Source organism: Oryctolagus cuniculus, chromosome 7 (assembly GCF_964237555.1).
Source record: "Oryctolagus cuniculus chromosome 7, mOryCun1.1, whole genome shotgun sequence".
Classification (NCBI taxonomy): Eukaryota; Metazoa; Chordata; class Mammalia; order Lagomorpha; family Leporidae; genus Oryctolagus; species Oryctolagus cuniculus.
In genome coordinates this window covers 89,916,138-89,930,793 of record NC_091438.1, presented here as the reverse complement: position 1 = coordinate 89,930,793, position 14,656 = coordinate 89,916,138, and the positions used below count along the sequence as shown (strand labels likewise).

General features: G+C 38.1%; 1 protein-coding gene across 2 annotated transcripts in view; it reads left to right on the top strand.

The window, feature by feature from the left end:
- ADGRL2 (adhesion G protein-coupled receptor L2) overlaps positions 1-14,656 on the top strand; it is a 695,256-nt gene that overhangs the window by 278,505 nt on the left and 402,095 nt on the right. For both annotated transcript variants that reach the window (XM_070078167.1, XM_070078187.1), the window contains exon 3: positions 9,594-9,699. The gene's annotated coding sequence lies outside the window, so the exon portion shown is untranslated. The remainder of the gene's footprint in view (positions 1-9,593; positions 9,700-14,656) is intronic.

Below are 14,656 nucleotides of genomic sequence, written 5' to 3'. Positions count from 1 at the left end.
ATGCTCATAGTGTGTCAAGCATTGGGCAGCTTCTCAGATAAAATGGAAATCAAAACATGGACCCAGCCCTTCAAGTGCTTTAAAGGCCAATAGAGGGGAATATAGAAAAAAGATGTCATCAAAATGAACAGCATCATATAGTATAAATCTCATTTTCAATTTAATTAACTAGACATATTAAACTCTAATACTACAGGTCCCAAAGATGATACCTACCATGCACGTCAGCTATTTCCACTTTTCAAAACAGTGAAAGCAACAGTAAGATCATAAATATTATTGCTGTTAAATACTTCTTTATAACTGTTCTGGAAAAATGCAAGTTATTAATAGTGTTTTAAGGGCAGAAAGTCTCATAGCCAAATTATTTTGTAAAATGCTAGATTCAACAAAACCAGGCAGATTTTTTCCACTGCTGGACTTCTCATTGTCTCTGATACTGTAATGAGAATTGTTACTCACTTCAAGGGCAAATATGACTTACAGTGTTTGACAATGTATTTGATGAGAACATTCATTTTAAAAGGAAGCAAAAGCTAGTATCTATTATGACATGGATGTGTCTTGGATTATTGCTTCAGAAAAACTACTGCTGTGGCTTGAGCAGGATTTGGTTTCCAAACTCATGCAGACACTTAAATCCCAAAGTCATGGGTGGGTTGTTCTGGGAGGGCAGAGGCTTGGTCTACTATGGTGACCAGAAAGTAGACCAAGTGGGAGGTCTTTAAGTCATTTGCGCATACCCTCTGCAGGCAGTTCTTGCAGTTGGTTATAAAGGCTGAGTTTTTGTTTGTTTATTTGTTTGACTGCTTGTTTTTGGCAGGGAGGGATTATGGTACACTGGGTTAAGCCACTGGCCTGGCCCAGTGCCATCCAGTGTAGCCATTTGGGGAGTGAATCAGTAGACGGAAGATCTCTCTGTGTCACTCAGCCTTTCAAGTAAATAAATAAACCTTAGGAAAAAAGTGGCCCCAGCCATTTGCTGTGCTTCCTGGCTCTCTTCTACATACATTCTTCCTCTGCCATCTTCCAGTCTTAGCAGCCAGCCAACCAATGGAGCTCACCTATATCAGCTAGGAACCTCCAAAATCTGGAGTCCAAATAAACCTCCTTCCTTCATAAGTAGCTTGTCTCTGGTATTTATTATAGTGATGAAAAGCTGATCAATACAACCACCAAATATATGTTCACATATTTTAATCAAATCATATTGTAATGTTCTAGGATCACTAATTCTTCAAATGAATTATTCAGAAAATCCTTTTGCTAGGCAACAAAGTATTTTTCAAAGCCACAATTTGGTTATTTGGCTTTTTTTATAAGAAACATTTGCCTACGGGCCCATTATAGGCCATCAGGTTTTGCTAACCTTCAGCTAATTATGTGATAGCATTCAGGAGAGTCCAGATAGATAGCAGAGGAATTTGCTGCCTCAGCCTGCAAAAGACAGCCAGAAGATGAGCAGATTAATAAAATTGATAATAGCATTCAAGCAGTCCTCAACTGAAGCACCCTTTTCCCCTTTCCTTTTTTTCTTTATATTTTGTTAAAAGATTTATTTATTTATTTATTTATTTGAAAGGCAGAGTTACCAAGAGGCAGAGACACAGAGAGAGATCGAGATCCTCCATCCTCTGGTCCACGCTCCAGATGGCCACAAGAGCCAGAGCTGGGCTAGGCCAAAACCAGGAAACTGGAACTTCGGCTGAGTCTCCCACATGAGTGGCAGAGGCCCAAGCACCTTGGCCTCCCGGGCATATTAGCAGAGAGGTGAATCAAAAGTGGAACAGCCAGGACTCAAACAGGTGCCCCTATAGGATGCTGGCATCACAAGCAATCGCTTGACCCGCTGTGGCACAATGCTGGCCCCTCTCCTTATTTGTAACTTTTTTTTCCTTTTTTCCACTCTGTTTCTTTGATTCTTCTCTCTACTCACCTCTTCACCAATGACTGAGGTCTTTCTATGATGACCAGAGTTAAGATGTAACACTATTAGTAGTCATCAAAGCAATAATATTTGGATAGCATTTTATAATTCATAGATGAGAATGGACATAGTGAAGGAGGCATCCCATTCACAACAGTGGAAGAGAGAGAGGCTGTCATCATTGGCACATACAGAGATCTGGTTTCCCAGTTTGCTCTCTACTAGCTCTATTGGTACTAGCTCATCTTGCACAAAGTTGTTCTGGAGGGTAAGACCATATCGTCTTAGCACATATCTGTGGAAAGGGAATTTCATTTTAGACAAGACTTGATGGATATAATATTTGCCTCTAAATCAGAACGTTATAGTTGAGGACTCATATTTACCTTCCTTATGAAGTGCCCCTTTTATAGTTGCTTTGAGTAACAAAAGACTCTGGAGAAAACACAGAGCCTTAAAATCAAACAGCAGTTTTTTGTTTTGTTTTGTTTCATTTTGTTTTGTTTTGTTTTAGGAAGTTCCGTAATTAAATTGATGAAAACAGGAGACAAGTTAACAGTAACCATTTCTGGGGAATCTGCTTCATAATTGCAAGTGTCAGATAATGTTGTAAACATGCCTTTATTCAGATTACTTTAAAAAGTCATGTAGTAAGTTATTACACCGTGGAGATCAAACAGGCACCTACAGAATGAATTTTTTAAAAGACATAAGCGTTTTTTAAAGACACCTATGGGAATCCCTATAGACTTAAGCAGGAAAACCATCTAACATGCACTGAATACTTACAGGCAGGGGTGGGGGAGGGAGGAGATGGGGTATGAAAACGAACATGGTTTAAGCTACAGAAGGAAGGAAAATCAGAGCTTGGTGACTGACCAAATGAAGCACCTGCTTTCCGGAAATTAAAATCATGTATTAGGCAGCTCTGACTTAATTGCCAAATGGGGTAAAGCCCAGCCTCTAATGTAAAAGGGTCCCAAATTATAATTGGCCATCACGGATTAAAATTCAATACCTGAAAATTTCCTCAGAAATGAATAGGCAACTGGGGCAGACTGCAGAGCCCAGTACAATATGCTTCCCGCAGCTGACACTGGCAGGTCACTTTATTTGGCACCAAATAAAGTTCCCAAGTGGTCTTTAAGGGCATTCAGCTGCTGAGTGCTTATTTCATTCATCCCTTATTGTGCTGCCTGTAGCAGATCCAAAGAAGTAGCATGAATCAGCTCTGCGGATGAAATTTTCTCAGGCTGAGTGATGGAGATGCAACTGGACTTACCTCATTGCGTCCGTGGGACCTCTGCTAGCAGTGATGCCCTGAATAGTAATGGCTTTCATGCAGTGTCATTCAACAGGATAGCAGTAGGAAGGCTGGGGAAAAACGAACACTAGGACACTTCCAAAACAGACACCATTTAGTGAGGAAAAAATTTGAATAAGAAACATGATATATTGTTGTCACCACCATGCAACTTAGAGTATTGTAGACTACAGCTTATGTGTGTACCTCCAAGTGCAAAGTAGAGACTGACCCTTAATTTCCTTACTTTAGACATAAAACTGCAGTATTATGTTTAGCTCTCTTTACTTGCTTCTGTTTAAAGTACCTATAGTGAAAAAAATTCAATTCGGTCACCATCTTCAGTTTTATATGTGCTAATTTCAGAGCACATACTCAATCCTGAAGTGTTTTCCTATTTCTGTCAATTCTAGTAAAATTTTCTAATTATAAAATAGCATTTTGTGTCCTCCTCTATGCTGGTTTAAAAATTGCAGGAGCTATAGTAATTCTGTTGAGGTCATGAACCTGTCTGATGAAGTACAGATGAGTGTAAAATATTCTTCCAAGCTTAAAAGGTCTTTTTAATGTGTAATTCCAGTGCACATTTTTTATTTAAATTCATGGAAAGGTTAAAAGGTAATAGTTTTTATTATTGTTTTGCCTTTGGTTTCGGACAAATTTGCATGTATCTACAGCAGAAACAGCCCGCTAATTATTTCAAATAAATCACTGTTAGCAGCAGTATCTAATAGTGTTACTATCACTGAATAGTTAAGTGTCTTACATTTCCATTAGAATTAGGAACAAGGACTAATTATTTTAGTTAAAGCTAAATTTGGTCTAAAGAGGAAGCATATTTGGCATTTAGACTAGAAACCTAGGGCTGTTATATAAAGATGCCGGTGAATGCAGAAACCAGAAAAAATATACAGAAATTTTTGCTTCTCATTTCTGGGTGAATTTGGTATAGTTATAATGAGACCATAGTGAAAGTATTAATGGTATAATTAATATAAGATGTCCTGTACTTGTTTTAATGTTCAAATGATGCAGTATAAAAATGAATTAACCTGCCCAAATAAATTTGCACAAGTATCTAAAGATTTCTCTAAATTAAATTTCTTTGAATGTTCTATTGTGAAAAATTACCAATTTGTACTAAAGTAAATGATACAGTGTAATGAGCCCCTATGTAACTCCTAGCCAACAGTAATGATCATCAACACTTCATCCAAACTTCAACTTCTTCCCACCTCAGATTTTTCCTCTTCAACAGTCTAAATGTGGAAGCCAAATAATACAGGATTTACAAATCGGTGGCACTTGTTTTAAAGACTGACTCATTATCAGGGTAGAGCATTTTACATAAGAGGTTTTCTTTCTATTTTTTTACTCCCAGCTTACTCAGGAAAAGGGTGGTATGTTATACCTCTTACCCTTTCTCTCTGTTTTCTTTTTTCTTCTTCTCCTTATTTATTTTTACCTCTATATAAATCATAGATAATAATAGTTCTCACATCATAGCTTGTTAGATTTTAATGACAGCCTCCAAGGACAGGTGCCAGTTAAATGGAACATATAATTAAAATTTGTGCTATTCTAAAATTGGGTTAGTTGGCAATACTCAAGTCAGAGACAACCCCCACTCAAACGATTAGCATGTAGTACTTTTCCAGGTTACTGGGTATACAGCAGACACAACCAAGGGCAGTCTTTGCGAGGTGCCAAGAATATACTGGAATGTTTAGTGGGGTGTTCCCACGTTTCAGGTGTTTCTACTTGGCACCTGAGGAAGTGTTTGGCAGCTTGGGGCTTTGACAATCAGTGTTCCCATTCTTAATTATGTTAAGTATTTGGGTGTTAGCCAAGTAGTTAATTTATGTACAAGGGTACTTCAACAAGTTCATAGAAAATGGAACTATAAAATAAGTTTGGTTACTGCAAAAAAATGTGAACTCTATGTACAGTTTTTCCATAATACTCATTTGTCGTGAATTTTTTGAAGACTTCTCCTATGCATGGATTTCAAAAACTTTTGCACCAAAATAAACTTATCTTTTATCCATTTTCCACAATCTTATTGATGTTCCATCAAATATATAATATACATATAATATGCATATATAGAATTCAAGTTGCTACTACTATATGCTATGTATGCATATACATAATAAAATGCATATATACATGTATATATATTCATTTATATAAAATTCAAGTTGCTACTATTCAACTGTATGTGTGTGCATTTGTCATACTTATCCAACAATGAGGATCCTACAGAGTTTTTCTTTAACCTCCAGTACTTCCTTGACTAAGAAATAGAAAGAAATAGAAAGACTGAGACTCAGTCTTGGACACATAGATTATCTCGTTGGAGCCCATGCTTGCTTGCAGGCATGGTTATTATTTTCCTATAAGGAACATCTATCTCTCAAAGTTTCTTCGCCTGCTGAGAAGCTCCAGAGAATCCTGCATTGACTCAAGAGCAAGCTCTCTGACTCTGTTACTGTCCCTGTTAATTTTACTCCTGTAACTCTTCAACCTTTCATTGATTTCTGTCTCTTTGGATTTGCCATTGGTGCCCTGCACCACACTGCTGAGGGAGAGACACGCATCTCTATTGAGTTGGAAGAGCCATGGTCTTTTCATCTCTAACAGTCCACTCTTGACACCCTGCATGAATCTGTGCTGGGCCACACTAACCACTGAGATGCCTTCCTTTCTCTCCTTCCCTCTGCCCTTGGACCCCTTGGGTCCTTCTCCTCCTGGGTCTTAATTCAGTCTGTTACACAGGATCCCCCAGCAAGGGTCTGCTCTGTCTGTACAGTGTCTTTCAGATGACAGGACTTCGCTGCTAAGTCAGAAGAATTGCAGCCTGGCTAGGCTCCTTGGGGATGTACTGACTGGCAGATACACCAACCACACTGTGATCTCTTTTGTAGCTAAGCCTTCGTGCCTCTGGCTTGTCTTTACTCTTAAGCCTCAGCCTCTGTGAGTCAGCAGTCAGCCAAGGACAACTTTTCCCAAACCAAGTGTCAGTTGCAGGATTATCCTGTTAGGAAATTAGCCTCTTCTCTATGCCCATTTACCCAGTTTCCGGTTTCAAATCTTTCCCATCCCCTGCAGCTTCAAGGCACAGAGGGTTGGGAGGGTTGGCGATGAAGGGGATTCAAGTTGCTACTATTCAACCAGAAATACCTTTATTTTTAAATTATTTAAATGTTCAATCTTTCCTGCCTCCCAGTGTGTGAGTTTCACTCTAAAAAAATGTGCTATAGAAAGATTTGGATGTATGTTTTATTTTATTTTCTTTTGAATAAATCTGAATTTTTCAAAAAGTCAGTAAGAAAAGGCACAAACCATTAAGAAAGCATTCAAAGTAGATTAATTGCTTATCAAGTTTTCATTCGCTCTTCAAACCATATTGAACCACTTGTTTCACATGAATTCCAAAGGCTGGCACTAGCTTTCACTTCAGGAAATAAATGACAGAGGGTATTATATTTTAACGACCATTAAAACCTTGAAATTGCATAGCGACTTAGAAAACAACAAGTTATTTAGCCTGGATAGCTTTGTAATGGTAATACAATGGGGAAATTCATTGTTAAATGACCCTCTCACTCTTATTCCACATATAAAGCTTGCCGGGAAGAGGAAGGAAAAAGGAGACCAGTAGCTAGGCACACTGGGTATAATGGAAATGGTGTAGGAACATTATGGCCTTGGATACCAAGTGGATCCAAGAGAATGCACCGCATCTTCCTCTGCCATCTTGCGCTCAAGGACCCACTGCTGCAGATTAGGAACGGTTTTTGCCTGAACTGACAAGGCTGGCTCTTCTCTATTGTCATCATTCCAAATCCTGTAATCTATTGCTGAAGTTGCTCTTATCCACAGTTTAATATGTTTGTGATATACAGCAGAAAGTAGCTGCAATATTACTAATACAACAATTTTAATGTGAGTGATTTAAGAACTATATTAAGTGGCATTTGAATCTGATGCTCCTGTTGCCTAATTTATCTCTCTTCTAACCTTTTCTTTTACACCTTCATTAGAACATCTATTAAAGTAATGAAACCTAGCTACCAGAATAAAGGCAGAACATGACAAGATCTAAAATACCAAGAATGATAACAGGAAGAATTCTTTAAAGCAAAATTTCGAATCAACAACAACAATCAACAAACCCCACCTGTTTTAATGATGAAAACCCAACAGCCTTTGAGTCCATAAAGAAGCAATAATTGCTTAACTAACCAAAGTGATACAGTTCATTATTTTTCTAATGCACATTTATGTCATTTCCCCTCCTGAAGCACACACATAGTTTGGGTGGTTTTTTTTTAAATATGCTTTACATACGGCACTTGAAGAAAGATATGCTTGAGAATCCCATAGCGGTCTCCTTTCCCATAGCCACGTCCTTTCTTGTTAATGCCAAGGATGCTTTTCCCCAAACACTCATTCCCTGCTCAACACAGTGTAGCGGCTGATGAGGAAAACAGGCAAGTTCCTCAGTTGAATGTTTTGCTTAGTTTATCTACAGGGAGTTTCTTCTGCAATGGGAAGAATCCCTCAGTATCAATGAGTCTGAAAGTGCTCAAAAGAGGAACGTTACAAAGTGTTGCGTACTCATCATTTAAGTTCATCTAAAGCAATGCCAAAGGAACTCTATCATCGCAAAGAACATCAGCCACCCTGCTTCCGTTGTTTGCATTTAGAAAATCCGCTGCATCTAAGGTACCTGGGTTCCGCTTCCAGTTACAGGGTCACTGGTTGGCAGCACTTAGAAGACGAACATCTACAATCGGAAACTCTGATCCTGGCACTTGTCACCTAGTCCAGCTGTAAGATGTTTTCTCAGCCCGCTGGTGCTTTTTAAGAATAGTCCAGTTGCTGCCATCAGTCCTTGATAAGCACTTCATGGCCAGTAACAATGAACACCTTCAGGTGGATTTTTTTTTAAAGGAAGACAGCACTGATTCAGAATATAAATTCAGAGAATACATTTGACAGTGAAAAAAATACAAACATACTCACACATTTTAGTTTCATGTATAAAATATAAACAGCATATGAACTCTCCCTTGTGTCCTCAAAGAGCACTGCTGCTTTCTTTCTTCCAAGGAGTGTTCAAAATATTCCGCTTTAAACATAATAGCCCATAAATAAAACACAGTGCTCGCCAAAATTATTTTTTCACCTAGATGTATGGCCTTTGGACACTATTTTTGAACTCTAATTTTCTCCTGAGATGCAATTTAAGAGGTTTTTTTTTAAGTCTTTAAAAGACTTCCTATGAAATATGCAGGTTTTTTTTTAAATTTCTGTTTCTATATGGCCAAATTGCTCTGTTGTTATATATACTGTATGTAAAATTACCAGATTGCCTGGCATTCCATTTTTATAGGGGATACTGCATCGTTAAGCATTGAAAGAATATAATATAACTATTCAAACTGCTTAAAATATTTTGTAACCATAAATTATTATCCAAAAATATTTTTCAAGTAGATAAAAAGAGTTGTCAATTCTGCATAGTGAATGCCTCATAAGGGGCTCGTTTGTGGTTGAAAACTGAATAAAAGCAGTAAATTAAGACCAGACTTAACCATAGAGAAGCTGTAATCCGCTGCAGATTTCCTCGGTGAATGAAGTATTGTTATGTGGATTTATCCTCCTTGCTTGTACAGTTAACCAGTCACATCTGTGGCCAGAGTGCTGTCTGTGCTCACAGACAAGGTGGGTTCACTAACCCCAAGGAGGTAAACCCACTCTGATTTGACATTGTATTGATAAATGCAAAATAAACATGACTATGGAGGCTGCCTGCGAAAGGCCAAACAGGGTAGACAAGCTGAACTATTGTTAAGAGTGCAAAGAGGTGTCACAAACCAATGCACGCTTGCAAAACTGCCAGTGTTGCTGGTGTACAGTTTTCCAGGGTCACGATGGGACAGGAGAGGACCTTGATGAAGCCACGTGCGATGTGGGCACGAGAAAAGGTCAGGAGCATCTGGGGTTTCTGAACACAGGCAGTGCCGAGAGCTCCCTGAAATATGGTTCATGTGAACAGAGCATCACTCACTATAAATACTCAACGTCAAGAATTTAAATCGTTTACAGACATGGAAGCCCTTGATGATTATTTTACCCAGCGTTGTTGATTTTTCCCTCGAGTTTGGTCAGCAGCCACCATAATTAATGGATAAGATCCTGGAAATCTTGACAGGGAGTCGGTTTAATCTCAAGTCTGTGTGTTTTCTTTGTGATTATATGCCAATAAAATAATTGATTTGCCTTTTTCTGAACTGAAATAAAAAGAGCCAAATAAGTCATATCTCTGCTATTGTTTTTTTTTTTTTCTTTTAGAGCCCAATGTTTCCAAAGGACAATAATTCTCATTTCTCTGATGAAGACCTGTGGCTGCCCCGCATGCTTTACAAAATATTACCAGGACACAGCCACAAAGAAAATCGTAAGTGAACATGATTTCAAAACAGATATTTTCCGTTATTTAGGGACAAATTCTCAGATTTCTGTAATTCATTGCAGTATGTTTGCTTGGTAAGAGATGTGAAAAAAGAGGAAAGAGAAAATACACAGGTGAAACATGCCTTTTTATTCTGGAGACAGTTGATATTGAAAAATTTAAAGAGCCCCATACTTTCCTAATGTAATATTTTAAAAATAGGGTCAGCTTGGCAAGAAAAATGTTTATTCTTGAACCGAAGCAGGTATTTGTACCTCAATGTTACAGGAAAAGGTACATAACACATGAACTTCTTTCAGATGGAAAAATTTTGTCTTGGAATTTTTCAAGATTGGAATATCATTTTCCTTGACGAGAGAAAGCATTTCGGCTAACGGAATCTGTAACGGATTCAGAGGGGCTATGAAAGTGTCAACGAGGTTATCCGCTCAGGAAAAGGCCACGGGGCCTTGGAGGGATGTGGCTGTCCCTTTACGAATGTGAAACGGTCCCAGGAGCCAGGAGCTCTTCCAAGTATGTGCTAGGTTTGCAAGGACACCTGGAGAATACAACTTATCATTCCCATTGCCACTTCATTAAGGATGACCACATCTTGATCGCACTCATCACCTCTTGACAACGGTCTCGTTTTTCAGAGGAAAGCCCAATCTTAAAAATCTCTGCCCTTACAAGATACAGGAACACTGCTCTGGAGTTGGCGAAGCTCTTCCTTCAGGGGTACCCTGCTAGTTGCGCTTAGGTGTAATTCTAATTGCCGGTGAATATTTATAAGTTCCTGGTCCTAAAGACAATAACAGTGTTTAAATCAGACCCCGCCCACCCACACCCACATACCGACCTCAGAAGCCAAGGGAAGAAACCGTCATTACCAGTAACTTACTCTTTGATGCTCTGAGCTATAAAATGGGTGCAGATGGATCAAAATAATGATTTAGTTTTCCCTTTTACACTGCTCCTGTGTAATGTAACAATTTCATCAAAGTGGTAAGATTTCCCCTTCAAAGAAAAAGTGCTCATTAGCGTTTGTAATCTCATGTTGTGCAGCACGTTCCTTACGTGTTGTGAAAAGGTTATGGATCCACTGACTGTAGCGCATCCAAAGTATAAAGGTGATAGGTGAGATTCTCTATGCGGCAAGTGCTGAGAAATAATCATTTAAAGGTCAGTTGCACTCAAAAAAAAAGAACATTTGTTTAATAAGTAACTCATTTTGGGATATGCTGCACTTTTTAAAGGTTACAGAACAGACCGATTTGCCAGTGATGTCAGCAAGGACTATTAAAATCATCGGTCCTATTAAAACCTGCCTTGGTAAGATTCAGATTGCGTGCTTTCTCATGGAGACCTCAACTACTCACAGCCGGTTTCCAACACGCACTGCCTGTGCACTGCACCTAAGCACTCAGCGCTCCTTGAAAGCAACAACGGAGTGTTAGGTAGGAAACACACACGCACACACACACGCACACGCACACACACTCCCACGTCTAATATACTCCATTTTGCTTTCTCCCTTCAGTTTTATTAATTTTTCAGAACATGCCCCTGTGTTGTGGGTTATAAGATTTCTCATTTGATATCCTGTTGTACTGTATACCAACAGCTGTCTTTCCAGAAAAAACTTAAAGAAAATTCCATTGATTCAGCTATATAAGCAAAAAACTATTGATTGATATCCTTCTCTCTTCAACATCATCTCCCCTCTCCTACTCTCCCCTTCAAAAGAGAAAGCCTTAAGAGAACCTGGCTTGGCAATAAAATAGAATATTAATCTGATATGTAGACAAGAAAGAAGTAATAATAATCATAATACGGGCAAAACTCTTTAATTCCAGACGTGTTATTTTTTTCAAGACCTGAATGAAAGTGGTAGTCTGTTTAATATAAATTTTATACTATTAAAAAGTTTTGCCTTTAGGGATTCGATGCACAACAAATAAAAACTGCTTTGTTGTTTTTGTATTTGTCCTTTTATTTTTGCTTTGTGAAGCAGTGTTGTAAACCGACGACAATTTTCTCTGGAATATTAGCTCTTTGCCTGAGTAGAGTATATGAATAAAATAACTTCAAGAAACACCTCTGTGGAAACACTTGATTGCTTAAGATTTACTTTTTTTTTATTCTTCACGTTTCGTTGCAGAGCTCCCAGGTTATGGTATTTTGTTGGTGGTAAATAGTGACTTCTCGGATTCCTCTGAGTTCCTTTATAACATATACTGAGTGATAAACATAATCGCAGTGTAAAAACAATGCATTTTTGACCAACCGTCTACAATTCACTGTTTAGATTACAGGAACTAGAAAGTGCGTAACTCTCACTGTGTCATGAAGCAAGAACTATATTTGTGTCTGTAAAACATTTGCAATTAGAAGAAAGTAACTGCACTCTTATTTCCAGCAAGTTGGTAAAGAATCAAGTTATTCTCTTAATTTGACTTGCTTTTCATTTGAAAGAGGGCAAAATCTATTTCCTGGGCAATTTTGCAGAGCAAAGATATTAATACTTTGGGGTTTAATTGTATCCTGTGTTTAAATACACTGTGGGTGAAACCCCAGACCTCTGCTTAATTGCTGTGAGAAAATAGCCTGATTTCTCTGAGATTAGGCACACGCTTATGTATACTTTGACCCAAGAGTGCCTCCTTCAGAATTAATCTTCTAAGGTAGAGGGATTTGCTTTTATATGTGCAGCAGGGCCATTCGTGACAAACGGGGCCCAATAAACTCGCTTCACCCTCCAGACCTCGCTTTTGCTGTCAGGGTTTCTCTTCTTCTATTCATTTCACACATCTCTTGTCCACGGGCTTATTAGCAAATAACCCTAAAGGGGCAGGGGGAATAATTTTAATGGTATTTTTTAATTAGAGGACTTTGAACTCTAATTGGATACTTTAGAAATAAAACTATTTTAAAAACTTTTATTTTTACTAATGAAATAAAATGTTCTAAAACAACTCCATTTAAGTAAATACCACCACCCTCGGAAAAGACAAACAATTCATACTTAAAAATTTGTTCTGCAGCTGTATTTTGTTGGATTTGTCTAATGGATGAAAGCACTTTTTCTTTCCCATCAGCTACATCAGACTTGTTTTTGTAAGATGTAACAGAATGTTCTGGTCTTAAAATATTTATATTAATCAAAGTTAGGGTTGTTTATAGTTTTTGGCAATAGGGCTTTTCTTTAAAAGTGATGCACTTCCATTTAACTAAACAAAAGTGTTGAAATGATCTGTCATATAAACTTCAACATAGTACAGTTGGTAACAGAAGTTTCGAAGACAGGAAGAAAAGGTAGCTAGTTTCTAGGCTTCAGTTTAAACACGGATTAATAAAGAGTGCAACACTGGTAATAGCCAAGATTTTTCCCGAGGAAATGTCATTCATTGCCGCTTATAAACTCTACAGCTACCTAATGGAAAGGTTTGTGTTCAAGTTTCCTGCTCTGTTGTCTTGAGGCATTGAGAAGCCAAGCCTAAGAGCTGGTAAAAATGACGAAAAACCACTAAGAGCTGGGGGCTTATTAAACAAGTCACTCAATTAATTTAAAAACTCCCAAACTCTTTTAGTAATGATAAAAATACCTGTATGTTTCTTACCTGCAATCTCCTACAGTTATTAAGAGAAATAGCTCCAAGTAAAGCGCTTCTTTGAGGTCAGCTTGTGGCTCTCGTCATTGCTACAGGCTTTGGTTGGTGAATACTTTAAACCTTACTGTCTACCTAGACGCGCATAGGGAAGTGGAGCCTTTATTAAAAACATTTTAAACAGCAAGCCACCCTTAATTAAATTCATATATGGTTACATATAATTCTTTTGTAGACTGGACAAGCCCCAATATTTTGAAGGTTAAATAAGACATGACTTTAGGTCGATTGGTCCATTTGGGACTTTTGATGTTGCTGCTGTTATTTTTATCTGGTAGTTGAAACTGTCCTCTCTCACTTCTGTGAAAAATAATGCTAAACAGGAAGAGGGGGTGGGTAAAGACAGAGGACTTAGTCCCTAATATCTTGGGATGGCAAGCACATCTGAAACAAACAAGAAGTGCTAGTATGCATCCCAGGCAGAGGGGCTAAAGGTCTCCTGTTCGAACTTTTGGCCCTTCTAGAATCCTTGATCCTTCGTTATTTTGTTGAACTTGATGTAAGTCTTGACCAGTAGCTGACTCTGAGAAAACATTTCCTGACATCATTTTCAGAGGTGATGTGGGATTATTGGGCTTGCCTTTTCATTTTGGGGTGAGAATGAAAAGTCCAACAGTGGCTCCTGGTTAATACTTCATGGTCTTTAATTACCCTCAGGCTAATTCATTCCTCTGGCCTTTAGCATTACAATTTCCACTTTCAAAGGTAGGTTAAAATAATCAATGCACACACAGACACACATCTGCAAACACACAAACACATGTGAGGTAGCAAAAATGTGCTATAGCAGAACAGGAAACAACTGCATTCTTTTTAATTACCTCATTCATAAGATAAAGTGGTGATAAAGAGCAAAAAGGCTGGGTTATAATAAATATAAAATTTAAATCTCTAAACGAATTCACTTTCTCTATTGTACTAACTAAAGCCAATGAAAATAAACATGTATCCCATTATGTTGTGCTATTATGGATTATTATTAATATCTTGTTTTCTGATTTTATGCAATTTTGGCATAATCCAAATCTATGCATTAGCCTGGGTAGGGGGGCTGTGCTTGAGGTAATTGGCATTATAGAGTCCAAAGCACAGAAAGAAGAAAACATATCTATAATCTTTACCCATTTCCAAACAGAGGGGATAATCGGACCAATTCTTCTATTATGTGCTCTCCTGTTTCATGCAGAATTTCCTTTGAAGTCAGAGGGAGATGGAGGAGCCCAGGCTGAGAATGTGGCTGGAGGAAAAAAAAATGAATGTTATCAGGTCAGATTCTCATAACCAGGTTTTATGCC